Source organism: Lissotriton vulgaris, chromosome 11, assembly GCF_964263255.1.
Source record: "Lissotriton vulgaris chromosome 11, aLisVul1.2, whole genome shotgun sequence".
NCBI lineage: Eukaryota > Metazoa > Chordata > Amphibia > Caudata > Salamandridae > Lissotriton > Lissotriton vulgaris.
The window spans coordinates 431,396,383-431,422,551 of record NC_141699.1 but is presented as its reverse complement, the minus strand read 5'-3'; positions in this window follow the sequence as shown (position 1 = coordinate 431,422,551).

Here is a 26,169-nt window from a genome sequence, read left to right as displayed (position 1 = left end):
CTTGAGGGAGAGCGTCACCAGGTGAGATCGGTGAGGCAGCTGCTGGGACTCTTGGGAGTTGGAGTCCAGCAGTCTGCCCGCTCGCAGCCCTACTTGCCTCGAGCCCCCAGTCCTCAGATGACAGTCACAGCAGAAAGCCCCTCTGGTGAAGCGGGACCCGCGAAGCGGGTCCGGCGGAAAGTAGCGCTTACAAATGCGCTTCAGCAGCAACACAAAGCACCGTGTCAGTCCTCCAGAGCGAGACACAGGTGCAGTTCAACTGGAAACGGTGCAGAAAGGTATCCCCCCAAGGGTTTGAGCAGGGGTTATTTTAGAAGGGTCCCTACTTGGACAAAGGTGCAAACCATTGCCAACCTATTTTATGTATTCATTTATTTGTTTTCATTTTATTTCAGATAGGCTTGATCTGATATGTGTCAGAACGCCCGTCACATTTAGGGAGTCTCACTCGAAATGCAAAAAAAGCGAAGGGTAATGTTATTGATTCATTCTTAGCCACTAATAAATACTCTGGACTGCATGTTAGACTGCCAGTCCTTTGTTTTGCTCATTTGTGCCATTACAGATAGGGAATTTACCATATACAAATCTGCTGTGGATCTGCGTTAGTATGAAATTCTAGCACAAAGGTCTGGGCCAGGACCCCCTAAAAAGAAACACAATCAATTCCCAATCGGTTTACGCCTTCTTGAGCATAATCAGTGAGGAATTTTTGCGAGCCAGGGTGAACCCAGCCAGACTCCTAATAGACCTTTTTGTCTTTAGAGGACACCTGAAAAAACATATTTTTAAAGCGTAATGTATGTTGTGAGTTCCGGGTTGTCCAGTGTTAAATATAACCACATGATTAAATGCTAACCTTGGTTTCCAGAGCAGCGTGCAACCTCCCTTAAAGAGTTTCAACGGCTCGTCAGGTTTAGTGAGAGCTACATAAATGTAATTACAATACTGTAGTATTTTAGGTGGGTTAGCCGGCACCAAGAGGCCACATGTGGTGAAAGAGAGCAAACAATCCTGAATAACATAAATTAACAGCAACAACAAAAATCCTGGGGGCAGATTTATGAGGCCGTTGCGCCTCTTTGCGCCGCAATTGCGTCACTTTATTTGACGCAACTGCGGCGCAAACAATGCACCCTATTTACAACGTGACGCATCTAGGAGCTGCGTCACATTGTAAAGCACTGCGCCATGAGGAGGCGTTCCTGCGCAGGGGGGGGGGGGCGTTCCTGCACAGGAGCGCCTCCTGAAAGTGGCTGAGTGAAATCTATGAGATTTCACTCAGTTACTTTCAGGGCAATGCTGCGTCAAAACCCTGCTCCTGCTTGAAGCAGCCGTAGGTCTTGATGCAGCATTGTGTAGATGGGGCACTCCCGAGCCTTGCTGGAGCTGCGTCGCGCATGCGACGCAACTCCAGCAATGCGCCACATTTCCGGCAAAGATGCGTCATGCATCTGTGCCGTTTTTGCACCATGGTGCGCCGCATTATAAATGCGGCGCACCATGGGTGGCGGAGCTGTGGCGCATGTTAACTGGCTTATCCCTGGGGATGCGCCAGTTAACATAAATCTGCCCCCTGGGGTTCAGCAGAATACAAGAGAATGTCCTGAAACAGTTTCCAGTACGAGGGCTAAAGAATGCTTTTGTCATTGTTTGGGAACCTGGCCTTGAATCCCATAAGCTGGACACTCGTGTTTGTTCACGTGCACAGATTGGCAAGGTAGCATTTCTGAATCTGATTGTACAGCCCTGTTCGGCTTCCTTCCTTATTGCCATTCAGATGATACCTTGCACACTTTAAAAGGAAATAGTCATGCAGCTTGTGATCAAGAATCAAAGCCGATGCTCCCCCCACCCAAGGAGCTCAGAGAAGGATATGAGAGGGCGCGCAGAAATGCTTTCACACCGTGTTTTTGCTGTCAGGGAATTCATACTGGCACTTACCGCGGTCAATTTGGTAACATTGTTGTAAAGAAAATTGAATTTCTGCTCCCCTCGCGGAAAGCCGAAAAATGTACAACCTGCAGCATGTGTCTCGAACAAAGTACAGCTCTGATGATGTTTTTACCTATTTTCCTTTGAATAGGCAATAGAAAATATGCGATTTGCTTTGAAACGTTGTACAGCTCTTTAGCAATTGTACATTGCTTTCTGCCTGCAATTACCTTGTAGAAGAGGCCGTTTGAAGGAAATCTATTTTTCTCCAATACCCTACAAAAAAAATCTTTCAGTTCCAGCCTTTTAAGTTTGTGATAAAATTTCCTAAGGGAAAAATATTTTTTCTTGCATACAGATTTTTGCCTGGTGCGCGCAGAGAACACAAACGTAAGTTATCTACAGAAGTTGGTCTACAACTACGCAAACAGGGACTTCCGGCCAACTAAAGTACACATGATTCATCATGCAACAGTTAGACATAACAGGACAGGGACCAGACACACAAACCTAAAGACTGGAGACTGGAAGTTTCTTCGTTCATCCCTGAAATGAGAACTGAGCCATCCGTGTGTCAGAAAGAAGAGAAAAGTGTGCCTTCCTAAAGCCTACACTGTCTGTAGACAGCCCCATCATCAAACTCCAACTTTAATCCAACTGACAACATCACCACTAGCATGCTGCCAGACTCAGTTAATGTAAAGATGGGGAAAAGCCACAGAATCAACCAAATGTGCTCCTCCAATTGAAGCTGAAAATCAGTACGTAATTTAAATGTCAATGGCGGCCGCTCTATAGGGGTGTTGGGGCTGCCCCTTTCCAAGTATGACTGACAGCTAAGGATGCTGCATTGACTTTATGTAAGCTAAAATGCTTAAAGTAATGTGAGAACCATTCTGTAACTGAGTTTAGAAGATTCCTGACTTTGTGTTACTGAAGGCTAATAGTGCGCATGTGCAGGATGTACACTTGTACATCCCACCCATTGTCCATCACACCTCCTTTGTACTGAAGAATTCCTCACTGCTGCAATTCTTTTTTTTAACACAGCCTAGAGTGCAGTGCTCTTCAGCCCAAGACAGAGCCTGCAGCTACTGGGTTTCATTTGACCCTTCTCTGATAACACCCATTCAATTAACACAGAAGAGTGAAAAGTCCTAACCCCACCCTATTCCATGACAAGATAAAACAAGCATTTGCAGTGCAATAGCTCTCGCATTTACGCGAGTTTGAGCTATTGACATTTGCAAATAACAATGCCTTTTATTTTTGTTTCCGTTTTTAAAACAAATATAAGGCTTTATCATTTACAATGCAAATAGCTTAAACTTGGGTAAATGCGAGACCTATTGCATTGTGAATGCTTGTTGGTTCAGATGTGTTCTCTTTATGGCGCTGACCCTCCACTTGATAGCACAAAAGGCAGGGGAAGGCAAAAGCAGTTAAGGTATTCTTCGAGATGTATTACAATGACAGGAAGAGCTGCGGTTAATCGAAAAGCTGAAAAACAAATGGGTGGGGAGAGCAAAGCAATATAAAGTAGGCGGGGATATACAAGTAATATTCATTAACTTATGAAGAAGACACGAGAACCTCTTTGTAATTTTAAAAGAAGTCACTTGTGATGATGATAGTTCTAGACAGAATTATGCATACTCGCACAACACACACACACACACACACAACAGAAACACGTATACTCTCAAACAAATGCACAGGAGCATGCACTCGCAAACACTGACCGAAGTGTAGGATACAAACAATTATATAACAAGCATGTGCAATGCAATAGGTCTCGCATTAGTAAAAGTTTGAGCTATTAGCATTGCTGATAATAATGCAACGCCAATAACTGAAACATTTAGTAATGCGAGACCTATTGCATTGCAAATGCTTGTTTTTTTTTTTTACTCCTACTACAGTGCCAACATTAATACGAACCCGAAGTGGAGATTGCCTTTTTTTGTACAATACAGCTAAACTATGGAACCACCTCACCCCTCGCATTAGTCTACAGTCATACTACTTGAACTTCCGAAAGCAACTGAAAACTTTCCTCTTCCCTTTATATACTCGAAGTCTGAATCTGCGTCACTATTAGTGCATGGATGCCCTCAGGTAACTGGGCGCTTATAAATGCCACCTCATTCATTCCTATAATGGACTCGAGAAATAGTACAACATGCTCCATTTAGACATTTGTTAAGGCATCTAATGTAATTAACAGAAACTGCCCCTCCTAAATAAAATGATTACAATTTAGCGACAAAGTGCCAGTGCAAGACAATACAAGATGGAAGCCAGCGAAGGCTACTTGCTTAACCCCAGGAGCGTGGAAGTACTGCTCATCACGCCCCACATATCTGATCTGTCAGTGGCAGGTTAAGGGTCACTGGTCACCCCTGTTGCTTAGTGCAATATTCGGGCGTCCAACTAGTACTAATGCGGTGCAACCAGTGGCCAGGGTAACAATTAATTGCGTTGTAAATGACAATGTCTTTTACCCCCTGTTGAGCCCCACAAAGCTCATCAGCATGTGGCCGCAACAAATCCAGAATGGACAGCTGTGTCTCCCAGTGCAGCTATTTCATGAAACTCACTAAAAGGCCATTAATATTGTATTTTAAGTGCTTGTTTACTGTATATTTGGACCAGTAGCTCAGCTACCAATAAGAGGGCGCAATCAGGTGCGCACCTCATCCAAATAATAGCAGTTTTTTTGTAATTTCATATTTTCTACTGCCAAACAATGGTTTCGAAACATTTTCTGTGCTTACGGTAGAACCCAGCCCTAATTGAGCACTGGTTGGTGAGAAGAAAGATGAGAAGGGTTTGTGTTCAGGTGATGACTGAGCGCACCATTATCTTTGCAAAGAGAAACGTTACACGTAAAAATGCAGTAGGTGTTAATTTCTGTGAGAATCCAGCTCGAGCCAGTGAGCAGAGACTCTTTCCGAAACCTAGGCACACGTCGCAGGGTAACGCCCCAAAGGCCATACTAGGGTTGTGCGCTTGTGTAATTCCCCTGTGGGTCCTACTCTGTGGAGAATCAAAATCATGGCGGAGCTGATGGCGTGGCACCAGTGGGTTTGTGTGTGTGGGAGATGGAATGGGTCAATGGGGTGTTAGGAACCAACACAATATAAACGTATTTGCATACACTGAACAACAGAATAAAGCACACAGTGCTGCTGCTCCGGCTAAATTACAAAGCACAAAAACACGAGAGTGCACCTGATGAAACCAGATCAATATTTTTTTGCTATGGTTATAAAATCAAGCTCCGTTCCCATACAAGATACGTCTTGAGGCGTGTAAGGTCCGGGACTGCCAGAGGCCCCCCACCCTTCCGTTAACCAACATTATTAACCAGGACATGAGAGGGATTTGATTTCTTTGAAGGTGGGGGGTCAAACAACCCCCGGCCATATTTATTAAAACACACAAATAAATCAAAAATGGAAATAAACAATATTAACACAATTACGCAGAAAACGTTCCATGACATTCAATTACAATTGATATATACAGATATCAGATGGCTAACCTTAACCTACTTCTAGTACAAGGTATTTCCTATCTGAATCTAACCTAACAGTCACATTATACAATATTGTTTTTCTGCGTATCCTATTTGGGCCTACGACAAGGTCACTTAACTGGTGTCAGATCCTTATCACTTAAACCACGCCCTCCTGTTGAAGTGCGCATGCGCAGAGGGCCCGTTTACTATGGGGGTTCACCCCCTCCCCGGTTACCCCCGTACGCCCTATTAACCATGCCCTTCCGTCGAAGTGCGCATGCGCAGAGGGCCCGCTTACCGTGATTGTACTTTGCTCCCCCGGTTAACCCGTATGCTCTATTAACTCCATTAAAGGGGGCCCTTGCATCTCTGCTCAGTTTACTGGCGCCATTGTGCACGTGCAGGGTGGCCAACCAGCCTAGAGAAAGCGTGATTCTCCCCTCCCTCGCACCCATGTAGCCAACAGGTTGTAACTGCTCCTGGAGTTCTAGGAGAGACCACTTGTCCCTCCCTTTGGGCGAGCCCATTCGAGAATGGCGTCGCCCCCTAAGTACCTTAAATTAACTGCTCACCAATCATGACCTTACCGCCACAGGCCAGCATAGTTGACCGACTATCTGGCCTCCCCCCTACCTTCCTACACTGAAAGGTCATGCCCTGCCTCAAAAAATTTCCCTAGCCAAGCCATTATATTTTTTTGCCCGACTATCAGTCCTTACCGACTTACTGCAAGGTCATGCCATGTCCCTTTCCGCCACTAACTAGGCAAGAAGATCCCCTACGATGGCTTCCTCCCGCGGAGTGAACAAATGGACACCGTCTTTTTAAGAAGCACGGCTCCCCCCAGATCCACCCCTGCACTATAGTCTGTAAGTGTCAAGCCCTAGCTAGCCTCAGCAGTTTGTTACTAGGTACTTGTTTCCAATGGCCCAATGGCCTCACAGACTCGCTTCCTCCCATTGGAGGCTCTGGAATGTCTGGGTGTACCCTGGTGCACCAACATCTTGTTCCACTATACACCACTAACTGGGCCTAAAGGTCTTTATGAAGGTTTCATTCCCTACTCTGGGCGGACAGACACCATCTTTGGAATCCCTGGCGTCGCTGTGACAGGGCGTATCTTGGCCCTAGAAGTGTAAACCAACAACCTACTTCAGTGTTCCCGACCACCCAATCCTGCTCAAGTTGCGGGTCATCATGCTGGGGCTGGCCTACTCATAGGAACTTGAGACACCCCCTCGGACCCACTACCTGGCCTCCGTCATTAGCATCCTGGTGCACCGTATATTCACGCCTCCACTGTCGATGCTAATCGTTGTTGTTGCAACTATACCATTGTAAGGCTAAGCTCTGTGAAAGCCTACCTTCTTATTACAGAGTCTCCTAACACCACGCAGTGACAATTATGAGGGCGCCTGCGAGCACAGGCGCCGTCATAGAAGTAACCGTTTCACAACAAGGGTGTTGTTGTGATGCCTCCCCCTTAATACTTGTGCTGTTGGTCAAGCTGTGACGGTATACACCTTTAATGCAGTGCACTGCCCAGTTCCTACAACTGGCAACACAAACAGGTGACAATTACACACTTCAACTATATTGCATGGGTAGCACCTTCTCATGTTGGTACAGCTTGAGCCGTTGAATTGATCGCCCATCACACTTGATGCCGTTGCTTGCCACTCCCGTTCCGGATGTACCGGTTCCCTTGGCTGTCCACCTCTTGCAGTTGTAGCGGTGTGGAGCACTTCCCAGGTATCCACCATGAATCCGGTCATACATAAATGAAAACAAACACAAATGATTAGTGTTTCTTGGCATGAGACTGACCCCCTCTCTTCACCCACGCGGACGTCACTCTATATAAGTGTTCAATCACAGGGTGGAGCAACACCACGTGACAATCTACAGGCATGTAGAAGCAAAAGTAGGCGGAACGTTACCGTGTGATGCCACACGGCCATTCACTGCACAGGTGCCCAAACATGGGTGCCGAGGTACTGTGTGGCAAAATACATTAATGTGCATACGTGTATGTGCATGAGGGTGTATAGATACCATGTGACAATGACCGGCATACCATGGCTACGGGTAGACGCCGGATCGGTGTCATAGCACTGAGTGAACAACGCACTTTTGAAACACCTGTGTACTTATAATTGATGCCTATATGGTTTTGACACAGACCCCTAATCTATATGTGTAATTGATGGTACTCTTGAAGCTGTGTCAACAAGGCTTGGGATTTACTGCTTTGATGTCAAAAGTGTTGATAATGTATTTGAGTGACCTCACTGAGGCCAGTGCCTCGCAGGACTGACCTCAAAAACCTTGTAATCAAATGCTGTAACATGCCATGCGTAACACCCACAGTACGTATGAAGCTGAATCTATAATTCATGTTTCTTGTGAACCGGTCCAAACTCAATTTAACCGTGGATGGTCCTTGCCCTAAAGTATTAATGTGAGAGGCTATCATAGCATCAGTTGTATTACATAAAGATCATTGAAAATCTGACATTCAATGAGTGCGTCTAGATGTGATGCCAACAGTAAGGCAAGTCACGTTCCGGTGGCAACAAATTGCTCCGACTAGCCCTTTGATACCAAATGCTCTTAGAAGTTTTATAGTGAGAGCCTGGAATAACATCTGTTGTATTAAATGAGGAACATTGAAAGCTGACTTTCAATAAGAGCGTCAAGCTTTGCCCCGATATTTATTACATGATGGGGGTGGCGGGGGGCGGTCACTTCCACCCAGCATCACCTCTTTTCCTTTATATTGGTGCGATATATCCAGGTGACCCGACAAAGGCAACCTTCGAAGGAGCAGGCCAGGTGTATCTCCCCCCTTGGATCCCTATGACAAGAGCTGCAAACAAAGGGGACCAATTTAACTGGCCTGGCCTTTGTTGCCTAGTGACCCGGAAGTGACTCAATCACTTCTGGGTCACCAGGGGACCCTGCGGCAGGGCCGATGTAGGCCCGCCTTTCCTTTTGCATTATTGCTTGCCTCCATCCTGTTTGCACTCAGCCGCTGTGCCAAAGTCTCGTATAGAAATAGGAGCATGAAATGCTGCCCAGAGACAGCAGAGCCTATAGCTTCACTGCCCCCCCCCCCCCCTGCGTCTGCAATCGGCACACATGGGGCATCTCTCCACTCACCTCATTTCGGTTGCACAGTACAGGCCGTAAGGCAAACAAATACTGTTTTATAAAAGTGCTCAATGCACGGTTTCACTTTATTAGCGGCCGTGGACCTTTCTTTAGACACAGCTCCTCTAAAGAAAGGGGTGGGGGCCTCTATTAACATGAAAGTGAAGCATGGGGCGCATGAAAACTACAACCACAACAAGAAAATGCATAGATGTTACTTAAAGGCAAATGAGCTACAGACGTGCTATAGGGAGCACAAGGGTTTCAGAAAATGCTGTGTGGCTGCAGATTACTATAGCAATCTTGGCAAGTCCACCAACTAAGGAAACTGCAGATATCGTCATGCGTGCCCTGTTTCCTCCTGGGGACACCAAAGGAAGGCTATTCAATAGTGTAAAAATGCAAGAACATGTTTAATGTGGCAAAGACCAGCTCTACAGAAAAGCTGTATGATGTTGGTATAAAAAATATCATTAGCACAGTGTTTACATTTTATTAGTAAGCACGCTGAGCCAATGCTTAATTTGTTTTATTTCCAAAGATAGAAACAAAAACGATGGATTCTGGCAAGCCAGTGCTCATCAGAATATCAGAGTGATATCCAGTCACCGATCTTTCAGATATCCTCGTACAACAGATGATAAACGAATAAAAATGAACAATGTAAAAAGTGAAAGCAATTTACAGAGTTGTGTTTACCACTCCAAAGTGTGTCAACGACCACTGTGTCGAATGTTACAAAAGTCCTTTTCGGTACCAGTAGGCGGTGGAATTAATTGTGTATCCACTGCATGATTTAATAATTGACCCGGCTTTCAGCATGAAATAAAAGTTATAACAAACCAATTTATGGAGTTTACGGTCGGCTATGGTTATGGGAAATAGCTGGCTTATTTCTAGCCTCAAAAGGTCAAAATCTGTGGTCAATATGGCGGATGCAGCTCCCATCCCTGAATTATAGCCAAAGAGCACGAGCAGATGGTTCAACAGGGGCTACACCTTCTTCAGCCCTGGAGGGACTGCAAACACCACCTCGTCAGCACTCCGAACCCCAGCCAGCTTTCTTCCAAGCTTCGAATGATGACTTGTCAAAAGTAACAGGGCTACGATCTGAGACATGGCTTCTCTAACCGGTAGCTATTTACTTATAAAGTATAAACCTAGGTGCATGTTACTTCAGCAACGAAAATAGAAGCTGCAAAATAAATTAGCAAACTTTTGCATACGGAGCAATATTATATCTGCTGGTGCTATGGGAAGTGTTAGAGCAGTTAAAATAAATAAATAAAAAAAAGACACAGAAAGGACACTCACCAAGAAACCACAATGCACGGACAGTGGAGTGCGGGCGGGGGAAGGGGTGGGTGAAAATCGAGGGAGTGCAGGCGGGGGGTGAAAAAATCCACGGACAGCGGAGTGGGGGTGGGGGGGTGCTGGTGAGAAAATCGACGGTGTGCGGGCGGGGGGAAGTGGGGTGTATATAATTTGAATTATGTTCCATCAGAAAGATTGTCACTTTGAGATATTCTGTACTTTTATTGACCATAAATAACCTAAACGCAAATAAAGAGTATTATTTAGGATTGATTCCACCACGTGATGTGTGAATGCAGCATGATTCCCTTAGTCACCCCACTCACCAGGGAGTAAAACACAGGACTTGCCATCGTTGTCATACTTAGTGCCCTCGTATAAGTATATTCTGCATATATACACGCACCTCATTAAACGTCAGTACGCACAGCAGACATGCATTGACACACATGTTCAGGCACACACGCAAACAAACGAACATTTGTACATAAGCATGAAAAATCGCGCACAAGATGTTTTTTTTCTCTCGGGGTTATGGCCTTGTAAAGGGAAGCAGGTAATTAATTAATAGGAAGTCACCCAAAACAGTTACTGGAAAAGTTAAGATAGAAATATTAAAGATTAAAAGAATTAACTGTCCGACTGCAAACTTTGCTTTTAGAACACTTCAAGTCTTTATCCTGTTGTCCACTCAACCTTTCAGTTCTCTTATAAAAGGGAGAGGGGACCGGCTTAAAACAAGCATTGGCCGCGCGGCTGGCCGCAAAGAACAAGAAAAAAACAAACTCGAGAAAAAAAACAAGTCAGTGGAGAATGCAACCACAGCAAACTGTGCTTGGCTGCGGGCTGGCCAGCCGAACTGATATCCTTTGTTGTTGGAGCCCATAAGGAAGTGGGTGGCAAATGGTGAGCAATTTCACAGCCACTTTGATGTTCTCAGTGGCCACGCAGCTCACTGAAAACATCAAAGCAGTCGCGAAAATGCTCCCAAAGCCTGCAGGCAGACAGATGGTGTACTCGCCTGGCACACATGCACTGTACCCGATCTGCCTGCAGACTTTGGGAGCATTTTTGAATGCCCCTTACTATAACTCTCGCAGAACAACGCATGCGCATTGGTTCTACGAGACCTAAAAATAGGCATGCACATACAAACATGTACACAGGTACATGCAAGTATTTTCTCACTAACATCCAAGGCAAGATAGATACGCCTACACAAAATGCATGCATACGTGGTTATGCAGTCACTTCAAGACAAGGGCTCACACAAAGCACATGTGTACAGACAAGCACAGACTCCCAAATGTGCGGTAAACACGCATGCATACCCAACACTAAGTCATACACACACACACAGATCTACCTTCACAGGCGCATACCAAAGGTAGGAATACGCAAACAAACACTAGCCTGCGCGTCCAGTTTATATAGTCACACATGTAAAGGAAGACTTGCACTGAACAAAGATAAATGGAAACCTGAAAGGTACCCTGCATGGCATCCTTCGAGCTACATTTGAGGCATGGCATTTTATATAAGTCCTTGTCAGACCCACGCCCTGGGAAGCTCACCTCGTTCACTACACTGATAAACAGTGAAAAGCAAGCTTGTTCCGGCCAGGTCTGGACTAGAAGCCGCTTGTTCCTGCACATAGGATTTTGTTTTTAAGTAATGGTGAACAGAGCTCCCCTTGTTATTTCTTAGCACCCTAATTGTGCCCAACTGGGCTCAAGGTTCAGCAATTGACCAACCTTGCGCACTCAGTAGTTTCCATTGCCAAAGGCCGAACTGCCAACAGATCCAGATTTGCCACCTTGTGATGTCATAGGTCTTTGTGCCAGGAGTATAATGAACTACTAGCATGGGAGGGGAGAGAATTGGTGGATGCCTGCTCCTCCCTCTTTATCCTAAATGCAGCAGCAGCAACCGATATTTGAGATTGTGTATGCCTCGGTTTTCAGTTCTCGGACATGCTTCCCGCTCAGAATTCCTCGGTGTGATTCAATGTTGGTACAATTTGCACGCAGTTGTTTGTATAGAGACTGTGGGCGTGTGTTGTAACATGCAACGTTCATTATTGCGGTGTATCAGTTTGCTGCAATAACAGCCCTTCCCTGCTGATTTACGGCACAGCTTTGTTCTGTAAACAAAGCGGGTTGAATGTCTTGGATGGGACTGTGCGCATCGAGAGCCCAGCAGGCTCACAGTACAAGGTGCACGTGCTCCGTGTAGGGGGCCTTCCGGGGGCTGCTGGTGAAGAGGGCAGGCTCTGTGTACTCCTTGGGGGAGCAGTGCTAAAAACACGCTCTGAAGTGGTCTGGGTGACGTGTGGCGCTTGTATAAAACTCTTAGCGATATAAATATATAATGTCATAGAGAGCTGCGTACTGTAGCAATCCGGCTGCACACGCTTGAGGAAAATGTTTGACCCTTTAGTTTAATAATCTAGATTTCAGCCTGGCATGGCCCGGCCTATGCTAGTGTGACCTACCTCTGCAGGGCATGGTGTCTGTGCCGGCGAGAAGGGGGGTATGTACCCTGGGATGGGTCTGCCTAGTGTATCCATAAACTGATAAGCCTTGTGGCCACTGCCAAAAGTGAAAACAAGTGTTCGCGAAACAAGCCAACGGGAGTAAGAAAACGATGTGATACGCGTATTCACAGGAACACACACGCATTTCTTACGTACTGAGCATGCGTGTGGGTAACTTTGTCTGGGGAATGCAGCGCGCGGCAGTGTCCGGGGCTCCCGTGAGCTGAGGGATCCCCGCTTGTTGTAGCTCGTGTGAAGGAGCCCACCCGCAGAGAGAAGTCCGACGGGAGCCCACCCCGCCTTTGTGAATGCTGCTGCGGGGCTCCTTGGAGCATGATGGAGCCCCACGTGTTTCTGCGCCAGTGACCGGAAAAGAGGCCCCCCTGCCTTGAGAAGACCAGCCAGGGAGCAGTGCAGTGTCCCCACAAGAGCCGGTCAGTGGGGTGTGTGGAGCGCACGTGAGCATTAAAAAAATGCTATTGCAGAGCTAACTTGCCTCGGAAGCGGGACAGCCGGTGTGCCCAGCTTGTGGCTGTACGTGCACGTACACCTGATCAAATCACCGAAAGCTCTGCACGTGCCCATCTCCTGTCCCACTTCCGAGGCAAGTCCACAACAATAAGGCTCGCTGGTGACAGCGCTTCGTGCTGCGTTCGCAAGGCTCGACCTAAAAAGGGTAGGGCTGGGGGGGAGTTTCTTGCTAATCAAGGGCTGTGGGGAGTTTCTTGCTAATCTTGTTCTCCCTCATCATAGGATCTGTGCGGTTACTCACAGAACCAGGGATGGACAGGCGTGTTTTCCATCAGGCATTTCCCCAATGGGCTGCATCCCTTAGAGGCTGGTTTGAGAACCTGGGATTGTTCCTGGTGGTTCTGTCACTTTCTCCAGATTCCCAGGGTTAATTGCATTAGGCAAGATGATGCTTCAAAAGAGAGAGAGAGGGACTGGGATAATATAGAGAAAGTGAACAGAAAGAGAATGAGAGAGAGGAGAGAAAAAGAGATAATGGATGGAGGGAAAGGAAAAGACAGCAAAAAGGCGAGGAATGGAGCTGGGATGGTTTTAGCATTTTTGCCAGGGCTGGTTTTCGTTTCCCAGTCATCCCCTGCCAAGGGCTGCACATTTCCATCTTGGAAGAAGACAGCTCGTGTTCTCTTCCAGTTTCCTGCAGGGTCCAACACACCATACCTCCTGCCTCCTCACCCCTTCTGAGTGTGGAGTTCAGCTGCTATAATTACCAAGAATGTGTGATGTGTCATCCTCAAGCCAGGAAAGGGAATTCTCATTATAGCCTTCGGCAGCTCTTGAAGTAGCACCACTGATTACAGGGGTAGATCACCTAACTCCTATTAATTTGATCTGCCACATAGAAACTGAAGTAAATGCCTGTCATTGTTTTCCTTAAGACTGGAAGACTAATTCCAATAAACAACAATAATTTACCCCAAAAGATAACAAAACAAATAAAATAAATTAAACTACTAACCCTGGGTTCTGGAGCACTGTGCTGTGCAGCATAAAATGCTACAATATCTCTTTGGAGGTAGTAAGCTATATATAAATGCAATTACAATACAATATAATACATAACCCTCCTGAGTCATACAAATACTATTTGCATAACACTCAGTCGTAAGGTAGTCGATTGTTGACACTCTCATATTCACATAAGATAAAAACTCCTATGGGTCATATCAATCACTCAGTATAGTACCAGTCCACATCATTAAAAGCACCCATAATCATCTGAGCAGGCATGGAGTCACTGAACAGAACTACAGCATGTCGCTGGCCAAGGAAGGACTGGGACCACTTTCAACATCTCACAATGGCATTCAGATATGAGATTATACTAACAAATGAAATCCCTAGAAGCTCGCTGATCTATGTCTTCTTCCAACCTATGCCTGCTCATGGCCATATAATTTAAATTGTAATCTAGATATCTCAGAATGGGCCACTGTTGGACCTGGCCCTCTCTGCAGGGTCACCCCCAAACGTTTTGCCTTCACCTCTCTTGTTTTCAGGACCCATTTATGTTGGCTATTAGGACTCTGTGCACCTTACCACTGTTATCCAGGACTAAAGTGCTTGTGCCCTCTCGTTTAAATGTGGTAAAATTGGCACATTACATTTAATTGTAAGTCCCAAGTAAAGGGATACTGCATGTATGCAGGGCCTATACATTTAATGTTACTAGCGGGCTTGCAACATTTATTTGTCACATGCTTAAGTTGACTTTTTAAACTTCTCTCAGGTCTACCCTTGCAGCCTGTGTGTGCAGTTTTAAACTGACATTTTTAACTGGCAAAAGAACGTTTTAAACCTTTTGCCAGGCCTAAACGTTTCATTTTAATACTTATACGTCACCCCTAAGGTAGGTCCTACGCAGCCCATATGGAGGTGTGTTTTGTATTTAAAATGTTGGACATGTAGTTTTAAGTTGTACATGTCCTGGTAGTGAAAAACTCTAAAATACATTTTTCACTATTTGAAGGTCTACATCTCCCAAAGGATAACATTGGGTTATTGTATTACATTTAATAAGTGATAGCTTTTGATTGGGAGCAGGAAAGAAAGAAATGTTTGATGTCTGAGGAACTGCAATTAAAAACCCTTTTTTATGATAAATTTGGATTTTATATATGGGTGGGCAGGACTCACAGAATTTGACTCCCCAGGATTGTGCCGAGTTACATCAAATTAGTATTCAAAACAGTGACGAGTGTAAAGCTTGAAATCATCTCAGTCACTGGCAATCACTTAGGGGTTCCTACCAAACCATTGTTATTGTGCACACCATACCTCCTCAGTATGGACCCAGCTATATGCAAATCAGTCTTGACAATGCTCCAATTGAAATAGTCCAGCCCGAAATGCCAAGCAAGGTACACCCTGTACTGGAACACAAGCACCCCAGGATCAGTTTTGCCTTAGTTATGGGCTCATCAGCCTGTTAGAGCTTGGTCCAGTGACACAGTGTGTCATTGATCCACTTCTGGGCATACCCGTCCCAATTAGGGAAACACAATTAGAATACAAATCATTGATGAATAAAATGCTTGCATCAATTTCAGTTACTGATAATTACTTATGAATGCATCCCAATCCTTCAATATTATTCATACCATGCCACCTCAGTTTGGGCACAGCTATATACAAATCAGTCTTCACCCTGCTCCAATCAGAGCAGTCCAGCCCGAACTCCCAAGCCAGGTCCGCCCTGAAACAGAAGACAAGCAACCCAGGACCAATTTCATCCTAGTTATAGACTCTAAGCGTGCACAGGGCCCACATTTGAGCATAACTATGCCATTTAGGGCGACATCATAAGTATACAAAACTACATGAATGAAATGTTTGAACTAATCTCAGCCACTGGTAATCACTTGGGCCGGAGCCGAATCCATTGTTATTCTGCACACCATCCCACCTCAGTTTGGACACACCTATATGCAAATCAGTCTTGACCCCGCTCAAAACAGAACAGTCAAGCATGAACTGCTAAGTCAGGTCCTCCCTGAACCAGAATACAAGCAAGCCAGGAGTGGTTTCTCTTTAGGTTTGGGCTCATCAGCTGGGTACAACATGGTTTCAGTGACACAGTATGGCGGGACCCACGTCTGGGCATACCCGTCCCATTTAGGGCACCACAATAAGTACACAGAGCAGTGATGGATAGAATGCTTGAACTAATCTCAACCACTAGTATTCACACAGGCAGCTTCCCAATCAATCATTATACTGCACACCATAAGAGCTCAGTTTAGACCCAGCTGAAAACAAATCAATTATGACCTTGCGTTAATTGGAACTAATTGGAACAGTCCAGCCTGAACTGCCAAGCCAGGCCCTCCCTAAACTGGAAGACAACCAACCCAAGACCAGTTTTGCACTAGTTATGGGCTCATCAGCCAGGCACAGCTTGGTTCAAGTAATACAGTATGCATGGAACCCACATCTGGGTATACCCAGACCACTTAGGGCAACATAATCAGTGCAAAAAAGGTGATGTATGGAATGCTTGAACTAATCTCACCTATAGGTAATCAATCAAGGCTGCATCCTAATCCATTGTTATTCTACAAACCATGCCACCTCAGTTTGGACCAATCTATATGCAAATCCTTCCTGACCCTGCTCCAATCAGAACAGTCCAATCCCACCTACCAAGCCAGGCCCTCCCTGGATCGAAACACAAGCAAACCAGGGTAAGTTTACACTAGTTATTGGCTCATCAGCCAGGTATAGCTTGGTTCCAGTGACACTGTGTGCACGGGACACATGTCTAGTCATACCCATCCCACTAAGGTTGACACCATTAGTATACAAAAGTGTGATGGGTAAAATGCTTGAACTAATCTCACCCACTAGTAATGACTCAGGCTACATCCCAATTCATCGATATTCTGCGCACCATGCCACCTCAGTTTGGACCCAGCTAAATGCAAATAAGTCTTGACACTGCTCCATTTGGAACACTCTAGCTCAAACTGCCAGGGCAGGTCTTCCCTGAACTGGAACAGAAGCAACCCAGGACCAGTTTTGTCCTGGTTATGGGCTCATCAGTTGGGTACAGCTTGGTTCCAGGTTCACAGTGTAAACACTGTAGGGGTGGGCGAAATTTGCGTAGTCGCGCTACACAAAGCTCCGCAAAATGGTAAAAAATGTCCGCGAGCATGCAGTTTTCCGCGAACACGCGGAATTGATTCTTCCGCCCGTTCGTGATGCTTTTTTTCCTGTTCGCCAACGCTGTTTGCGTGCTCGGGGGCAAATATCTTGCGAACACACATTTTGAATACACAAACAAGCAAAAAATTCTGCAAAGACGCAGATCGCAGAATTTTTGGCAATTCTGTGTTCTCCGCAGAACGCGAAATTACCCAAATTCTGTGAGCGGAACGAAATTTACCACCTAGGCCTAGTACACAGGACCCACTTCTGGGCATATCCATACCACTTAGGGGAGGGCACAATTAGGGGTTAATAGAGTTGTACTACGTGGAAATCCATGGAGTTGAATAAAAACTTTGTGGAATTCCATGGAATTACCGCTCCACCCTAAATACAACTAGAGAGAGCTAACATTCTACTTTAAAGAAACAACAGAAGAGAGGAGGCAGCCTAGTGTGCCATACTACATGAGTAAAAAGTGCAGCTTGTGCACCAACCTACCTGGTGACTTCGAACATGCAGTCAACTCCGGGTGGAACATCATTGATCTGCTGCAGATGCATGCTATTCCGCTCATGCACAGTTCAGCCATTGGCCTACGCAGCAGTTGGCAGCTGGTGCGATTCACAGATGAAGTCATTTTAACTTCAATGTAATGAGGCCTAAGAGCATGCACTCAACACTGCAATTCAAGGCTAGAATGCTGACTCAACAGTAGGCATGTGTCCATCATCAGTTTCAGCTACTGATGCGACATAGCTCTTACTCCTGCTTTTGCTATTGTGCCTGCCATTACAAAATTTGATCATCCAATCCAGTAAATGGGAGCTGATAAACACGGTTAAAAGGTACTCTGGTTTCATAATATTTATTTTCTTTATGATGTGTTATTATTTTTGAAACATTAGTGGCATACAAAGCATGCAAAGAGTGGCTAATGGCATGCCATGGAATTGACAGCCTTGTAGTTTACACTTCAAGGACTGTTTCACTCTCTGCACACTGCACTTTCAGTAACTACAAGTAGCCCTCCCTTCCACCCCAACTGAAACTGGGCCCCACCAAGAGGCTCTACAATGCCTAGAGGCTGTTGGACTTTTCTTGATCACAAACGGAAATACAAAGAAGAACGAATAAAGACCTGCACTGCTGAAATAAAACAAAATGGAAAAACAAAGCAAATCGACGCTGATGCTCTATAAATGGTGAATGCTTCTGTAGCCGCGAGCTGATTCATAAAACACAAAGGGAGGTTTATATCTGCTCCTGGTGTGTCCCTTCCTGCGGAGGAAAGGGGGTGAGCCTGCACTACCCTGCTGCTGAAAACATTGGGCTGGGCTGTCAGGGCAAACTCCACCCCATTGAACAATAAGAGTTTTTTGTCGAACTCCTCACTTCCAGCTGAGTGCAGAGTTGGAAAAATTCTGCAAGCTCTGTTGGCGGTTCAGAGTTCACCGCCCACCACTAAACACAATTAGTATACAACACAGTGATGTATGGAATGCTTGAACTAATCTCAGCCACTGGTAGTCACGCTGGCCGCATTCCAATACATCATTAATCTGCACATCATGCCACCTCAGTTCAGACCCAGCTATATTCCAATCAGTCCTGACCCTGCTCCATTTAGAAAAGTCAAGTCCAAACTGCCATGCCGGATTCTCCCTAAACCAGTAAGCAATTTACCAAGATTGGTTTCACCTAGTTAGGGGCTCATCAGCCGGTTACAGTTTGGTTTCAAAGACACAGTGTGCATGGGAGCCACATCTAGGCTTACCCATCCCACTTAGGGTTGCACAATTAATATACAAAACAGTTATGGATGGAATGCTTGAACTAATCTCAGTCACTGGTATTTGCTCAGGCCGCATCCCAGTTCATCATTATTCTGCACACCATGCCACCTCAGTGAGGACCCAACTATATGGAAATCAGTCTTGACCCTAATCCAATTGCAACAGTTCAGCCCGAACTGCTAAGCCAGATCCTCCCTGGACCAGAACACAAGCAACCCAGGACAGGTATTGCTGTAATTATTGGCTCATCAGCCTGGTACAGCTTGGTTCCAGTGACATAGTGTGCACGATAACCATATCTGGGCATACCCGGCGCACTTAGGGCAACACAATTATTGTACTGAGCAATGATGGATGGAATGCTTGAAGTAATCTCAGTATATAGTTGAGAGTGCCAGCAAGGGACTTTATTTCGAATAATTACTTTCCAGCACAAGATTTTGTATTGAATCCTCACTAAATCTTATCTGAGTAATCAGAGGCTGCATCAATTTAAACACATACAAAGTATGAAAAGGGGCGTTAGAACAGCTTAGATGTATAAACACTCAAAGAAAAAAGGAGGAGATGAGGAAGACACAGAATACTAATTTTATGATAAAAAACTTAATTTATATATTGCTCTCAGAAGTCAAATAGGGTACATTTTCAACAATCACTGGTGAGAACACAGTAATAAACAAATGAAATCAAAGTTTGTAAAATCAACATGAAGTTCATTTGCAACGAAAATCCAATCCTGCAGCAATCACAGAAGATGACAACTATTCAATCATAGTATAAGAATCATCAATGCAAAATAATCAAAATTAGGTGCAGGACTGTATGGTCGACGTTTCGGTCTTCAACAGAATAAATCCTTAAGACCTTCTTTAAGACAACACAGCGAATAATCAGTTGTGACCCCTGTAAATATGAATACACAAAATTACTAGTGTTTCATGTGCAATCAATACATTAAAAAACTTCTACAGTTCTATCAAATTATCCATGTCAATCAAATAAATCTTCAATCTCTAAAGTTCTTCCTATTCTTTTATACACACTGCAGTTGTGGATGTTAAACAATTCTGTTTTTCGCACAAATTGTAATACATTTTGAAATGTAGTCCTTCGCAACGAATTAGTAATGTTTGTAAATCGCTTACTTCGCACAAATCAGAGGATAACTTTGCAGGTCTATGCCTGAATGGATATGGTCACATAGGGTCAGTTGCAAATACCTGTATGTGGATTAATCAGGTTGCTCTTCATGCTTCTTCGAATCGTCACGGAAAAATGGGCTTGGTATGAACGGCTCGATCTTCGGAGTTTCTTCTAATCTACATGAAGGAATGAATCAAATTGCCTATTGTTAATATTGTGCGATAAAATGCACCACATGAAGATGTCATTTTGTTATGTGTGAGAAGTTGGCCTGATATGTAGTGTTTCCAATTCTGGAACCACTTGGTATCAGTCCAAACAAACCCCAAAGATGTCTGGTTGTAAGTCAACCTTGTTAGACAAGCTATCCTAGTGGTAGCATGGACTAAGCAGCCTTAAAGGCTTAACTTAAGAGGTCGTGTTAAGCGAGCTGTTTTACCACATACAATCCTGTAATCAAATGAAAGGACACCACACAAGTATATATTATAAAAATATATGTATTTATTTCTAAATTACTCCCCAGTACTCTTTATGAGGAAAGGGGCACAAGCGTTAAATCAAAAGCACAGTATAACATACAAAGTTGCACAATTTTGGATGAGGGCCGGTGGCCACTCAAACCATATACTAAGAAAGTGGTATAAGAGATACCAATCGAACAGTGGTTAGGCCTAGGGCCTAGAGATTCGCTGGGAGCAGTCAGGACTAGCAATGCTGAAGTCGGGAGTAGCCCACAGGAGACGGGTGCAGCACGGAAAGTGCGGCTCGCACCAATGCAATGTCAATGGTGCGTAAAAGTTAGATAAAGTTAGTTTAAAGGCACTTCCGCTGAACCTAGAGGAACAAAACTTAAGACACAGACCCTAGAGGTGTGGACCAGTGTAGGAACACTGGCGTTGCAATGTTACCTCACCCACAGGAAGTGGGTGCACAGGGTCGAAGTGGCGTCGGGTTTTGACACGCAGGTTCTTGGCGCTTGGAGCTGAAGATGCTGCAGGCGATGGGAAGCAGAAGTGTCCGGTGGATCCAAGGGTGGATCTGAAGTGGTGAAGACCTGAAAGCAGAGGGGACAATGTTCAAAGTCACTGACCAGTGACCACCGTGGAACCAGATTGGAACCAGGCAAAGTCGGGTGCAAACAGGTGATCAGGGGTTGCTTCTCTCTGCAGCTGCGTGGACACAAAGAGGTCAAAGACGTCCAGGAGTCGATCACGAGCTGTCCCTCGAAGGCTCTAGCTGATGGCGGTGTCGGCAACTCGATTGAAGCAAACAAGCCTTGGCTAATGCAAGCCACAGGGAAAGTGAAAAAGGCTTATTACTCGGACCAGCAAGGTTAGAGCGGGTACTCCTTTCTACAGGAGCGAGGGCAGGTCTGGAGCAACCAGACCCACAGTGTAAATTGTAGGTTTCGTTGCCAAGATGGCCGCTGACCACGTGACAAGCAGACGGGATGGCGAGTCGAGTGGCACAAAACAAAAGGGCCCCACGCAGATCATGGACATGCTGGAGGGCTGATCTTTGGTGCAAAGGTTGCTCGATTGTGGGGCTTCTGAAACCCCAAAGCACAGGGTCGAGGGTGCCTCGGGTGCTGCGCAGTCAGCGTCTCGGGGGTCTTTCAAGATGGCCGCTCCCACGTCTCTCGGTGCCTCCACGGGTCCCTTCTTTGCAGAGACTGTGGATCGGGCTGGGAGAAGTCTAGGAAGCTGGGTCTTGTCAGGCTCTGCACTCGGGCTCCGGCGGGAGGCGGCGGCAAAGCAGATGTCGAGGTGCTGGGTGATGCCTGTGTTCACAGGGTGGCCCCTCCTAGGCCACAAGGGAGATGCTCTTCAGTCTTCTATTCATCAGAAAGTCGAAGTCCAGTCGTCTTCTTAGTTTAAAGTTGATTTCGGATGATCTGAGTTGCATTGGCACTGCTCCCACTCTTATTCCAATCTGAGGGGTGGATCTCCTGCTAGGTCCCTCCCCTATGGGTGGGACCAGGAAGGGGGTGGTTACACCCCCTTTCCTTTGTCCAGGTCTCACTAGAGCTGGGGCTGGGCTGCCCCAGAACCGGTTTGACCGGATTATGCAAGGGGAAGCCTTGTGCTCCCCAGGCACTGTCTGGTTTCATTCAAACCTCCCTGCTACAATCCACTATCTCCTGTCTGGGGTGGTGTCACACCTCCCTGTGACAGGAAATCCTTTGTCCAGGCCTCCTCTGCTGAGTTTCGGTCGGCAGCAGGAGGTCAGACATGTGTCTGTGGCAGAAGCATCCATTTTGTGGATCTGAGGCTCTTTTAAAAATCAACCGCGTTTTAGCAAAAGTAACATGTCGTCCCCTCTAGAGGGGTGGAATGCTACCCCCGTCGCCAGGACTGGCGAGGGGGTAGTATTCCAAATCGTATGACACCTTACACGACATGTTTTGATAAAGCCAAACCAAAGTTGACATATAACCGCGAGGATTATAATGCACTTAATAGTATATGGTTTGGCATTATCCCGGAACAGCTAAGGGAATTGGTCCGACAGCTGCAGACAGGCTCACCTCATGCTAGAGCACCATCTCACATTAAACCACGCACTCTGCCTTCAGGATTGTTAAGGCCTGCCATAGGAGTGGCTCACAGGTTTATATGTGTCCAGATAGGTTTAGATATAGGCATACTATATCTAAGCAAGGGGTGATTACACCACCTTGCCCCAGCTGAGTGATCAGCCAGTTGTGTCAATTTTAGATAGCCAGCCAGGGGTGGCAAAAGATATGCTGCAGCCCCTGGTAGGCCTTGGATGCACCTATGCCCTGGGCACCTATAGTGCTCTGTACAGGGGCTGATAAGGTGACCCAAGCCAATCTAGTTATGCACCTAGGGTACATGGAATCCATTTTACAGAGAGAGCAGATAGCCTGGGGCCCTGATTAGCAGGGAACCAGGCCAACTAAGTCGAAAACCAGCTAACCACAAGGCAAAAAATCTGGGGTAACCATAGTCAGGTAGCCACCTTCCTACATAACCCCCCCCCCAAACGAAAGGAGATAAGGCTATCCTTGGCCAGGTAAGCCTATATTGCCTGAGTGGCCATATAAGGAAGTACCTGCACTAGCATGGGTACCCCCTGTCTCATGGTCCACTAAGCAGTCCCTCACCCTAGGGGTATTAGAGGGTCTCCACCATAGGGAATCACTACCTTGGGTGTGTTTATGCAAAGTTAAAGGCTGGTTTGGATATGGAGTATTGAAGTGAGGCCCCACTAATTTTGGGCTCAACTTCCTCCAATTATCTTCCACCATGTGTGCCTTTCTTTCTTCAACTGAGTTGCACTGAGCTCTCAGGGTCAACCTCTGGCTACCTAAAGCTGGAGGCTGGGTCCCTCTGTGTGGCTTGCTGGAGGGACAGTTCAGGTTTGGGCCCTTTGGGTCCCAGGTTTGGCTGTGCCCAACAGAATCCATCTGTGGGGGGTCCCTAACTGTTTTTAAGGGGGCTCCCTCAGGAGTTTTTAAAGTTTTCACCTTACTAGGGCTACTAGTTTTGGTGCCCCTAATCTGTTGATAGGGGTGCTTTATTTGACAGGGGGCCCTCTGGGTCGCACTGTCCTTCTTGTCCTCTGCAGCCCTGGGCTGACTAAGGCAAGGTAGAGAGGGGCAGGTTACCTGCTCCAGACTGGGTCCCACCTGAGAAGGGTCCACTGCCATCAGAGGCTCTGTCAGGCCAGGCCTAACAACCTCTGGGGCAGTTCCTTCATCAGGGGTAAGATCAGTTCCCTGAGGAGGCTGATCCTGTCCAAATGTCTGGTGAGGGGGAGATTTCTCTTCCTCCTCCATGCTCTCAGTTTGGGTGGAGTGATCCATCATTTCAGGCTTCACAACACACATATCTGTTTGAGTTTGGGCTGTGGCCATCACAGCCCCACCAACCTTTTCAGGAGGAGACTCAGTTTGGGTTTCTGCTGTTATCATAACAGCTTTGCTATTCTGTTTTGGAAAAGCTTCTGGTAAAGATGGGGCAGAGAGTTGCTCAGCCCTGCTCCCACTCTTATTCCAATCTGAGGGGTGGATCTCCTGCTAGGTCCCTCCCCTATGGGTGGGACCAGGAAGGGGGTGGTTACACCCCCTTTCCTTTGTCCAGGTCTCACTAGAGCTGGGGCTGGGCTGCCCCAGAACCGGTTTGACCGGATTATGCAAGGGGAAGCCTTGTGCTCCCCAGGCACTGTCTGGTTTCATTCAAACCTCCCTGCTACAATCCACTATCTCCTGTCTGGGGTGGTGTCACACCTCCCTGTGACAGGAAATCCTTTGTCCAGGCCTCCTCTGCTGAGTTTCGGTCGGCAGCAGGAGGTCAGACATGTGTCTGTGGCAGAAGCATCCATTTTGTGGATCTGAGGCTCTTTTAAAAATCAACCGCGTTTTAGCAAAAGTAACATGTCGTCCCCTCTAGAGGGGTGGAATGCTACCCCCGTCGCCAGGACTGGCGAGGGGGTAGTATTCCAAATCGTATGACACCTTACACGACATGTTTTGATAAAGCCAAACCAAAGTTGACATATAACCGCGAGGATTATAATGCACTTAATAGTATATGGTTTGGCATTATCCCGGAAATTACTAGTGTTTCATGTGCAATCAATACATTAAAAAACTTCTACAGTTCTATCAAATTATCCATGTCAATCAAATAAATCTTCAATCTCTAAAGTTCTTCCTATTCTTTTATACACACTGCAGTTGTGGATGTTAAACAATTCTGTTTTTCGCACAAATTGTAATACATTTTGAAATGTAGTCCTTCGCAACGAATTAGTAATGTTTGTAAATCGCTTACTTCGCACAAATCAGAGGATAACTTTGCAGGTCTATGCCTGAATGGATATGGTCACATAGGGTCAGTTGCAAATACCTGTATGTGGATTAATCAGGTTGCTCTTCATGCTTCTTCGAATCGTCACGGAAAAATGGGCTTGGTATGAACGGCTCGATCTTCGGAGTTTCTTCTAATCTACATGAAGGAATGAATCAAATTGCCTATTGTTAATATTGTGCGATAAAATGCACCACATGAAGATGTCATTTTGTTATGAAGCTAGAAACTGAATCACAAACAACGGAACTCATAGGAACAATCAGACCCACTGCTATTGTATACTGCAGTGTCTTATTCCTCAAGTTCCGAGTTGTAAGTCACTGTCCTGAGTTTGTTAAAAAAAGATTAACTCTTGAAGTAATGAATCAAAGTTATGGGAAGCGCCATTCATATTAAAAGAGGAGCCATACCTTGCTTATGGAAATTGTATAAAATGAGCTACATCAATATATTTTGTTCTTCTAAATTCACGTAGCTATTGAACAAAATAGACACGGCAATTTAGGTTATGCCAGGTTTAATGCGAAACCAACATTAGTCGTGTAACCTAACTAATGCCACATAGTTAGTGAACTTGTGACTACCAGGTTAAGCTAAACGAGCTTAGCCATACAATGCCACGACTGAATCAGGGTAGGTAGTTGATGTAGCAGCATAATAGAGGCTTGACTTAAGTAACAGCGTGGTTAGACGAAATCGGGTGCAAGGCACTAAATAATCCCACCCCACGATCTAACAGCTAGCTTGTACTTACTTCTGGAAAGAGAAACAATTCCAGCCCTGAATGTCGGTCCTCTCGGCAAAATCACATTAGGAAAATACCTCAACAGTAAGGAGTCTTACGATTGGCGTTTTAAACCTAATGGCCCGGAAGTGTATTACACCTCATGTCTCGGAAGTATTTTGTATTAGTTTTTAGGATGTGATTGGTGAAACAAAACCGCGGCCATCTTAAGATGTTGTTATATGGCTCGAGTTGTAATAGAACGTTGCTTAAGTGGCCACTACATATACTATAATATGGCGACATTAGAGTATTACGAATAGTAATGGTTGAAAGATATTTCATTACTCGAAAAATGAATAACGAATGCGACAAAATAAATATTGTGTATTTCAGAATCATCATTGCTAGCAAACACAGCTTGCAGAGTAGCAATGAGCAGGAGTTGAGTTGTGAATACGATCAATGTTATAACTAAATAGCCTTATGTGTCGAAACGTCATTTGTAGAGCACAACGCGGCCATCT